Source organism: Schistocerca americana, chromosome 8 (assembly GCF_021461395.2).
Source record: "Schistocerca americana isolate TAMUIC-IGC-003095 chromosome 8, iqSchAmer2.1, whole genome shotgun sequence".
NCBI lineage: Eukaryota > Metazoa > Arthropoda > Insecta > Orthoptera > Acrididae > Schistocerca > Schistocerca americana.
In genome coordinates this window covers 224148414-224149264 of record NC_060126.1, presented here as the reverse complement: position 1 = coordinate 224149264, position 851 = coordinate 224148414, and the positions used below count along the sequence as shown (strand labels likewise).

Genomic DNA, 851 nt, shown 5'->3' with positions numbered 1-851 from the left:
CCCTTAAAATTGCAGTTATCCCTTCACAGCAAAATAAGTAATAGAATGCACAAACGTGAACCTTAGAGCAAAATCAAAAAGCCGTGAGAGGACGCATCTGTCTGCCTTACTGCCAATAGTTTTGACAACTCCCTGTCTTTTTTATGCAGAAACTCAATTGCGTAGTCAACAAATTCTACATGTGTGAAAATAAATACACCATAAGGAATACAAGTGAACTGACTAACCAAATGAAAAATATAAACATTCCTGATAACAGTAAACTGGTTTCCATTGACGTTGCTAAACTTTAAACAAATACTTTCATTAAAGAAACCATAAACATTATTGAGGAGGAGGATATTAGTGTTTAACGTCCCATCGACAACAGGTCATTAGAGACGGAGCGCAAGCTCGGGTGAGGGAAGCATGGGGAAGGAAATCGGTCGTGCCCTTTCAAAGGAACCATCCCGGCATTTGCCTGAAACGATTAAGGGAAATCACGGAAAACCTAAATCAGGATGGCCGGAGACGGGATTGAACCGTCGTCCTCCCGAATGCGAGTCCAGTGTGCTAACCACTGCACCACCTCGCTCGGTAAACATTATTGAAAATAATGAAACACCAGAAACTAATTCGTGGCGAAAGCCACAAGAACATTCGATTATTAAAACTCCCTCTTTCATATAACTACTATTACTTTCAAGATGATACATACTCTCAACCAGACGGTTCAGCCATGGGTAACTGCATGGCAGGAGCATTCTCCTATTTATTGATCAACAATCCTGAAGTAAAGTCTTTCAGAAATTTAAACAGACAGCAGACAAAGCCGTTTATTACAAACGTTACATTCATAACATATTAATCCT

General features: G+C 39.8%; 1 non-coding gene across 1 annotated transcript; it reads right to left on the bottom strand.

Moving 5' to 3' along the window:
- Positions 1–501: 501 nt before the first annotated feature.
- On the bottom strand, positions 502–574 carry Trnaa-cgc. The gene has a single exon. It is a non-coding gene; the product is annotated as a tRNA-Ala (tRNA).
- Between the last annotated feature and the right edge of the window lie 277 nt (positions 575–851).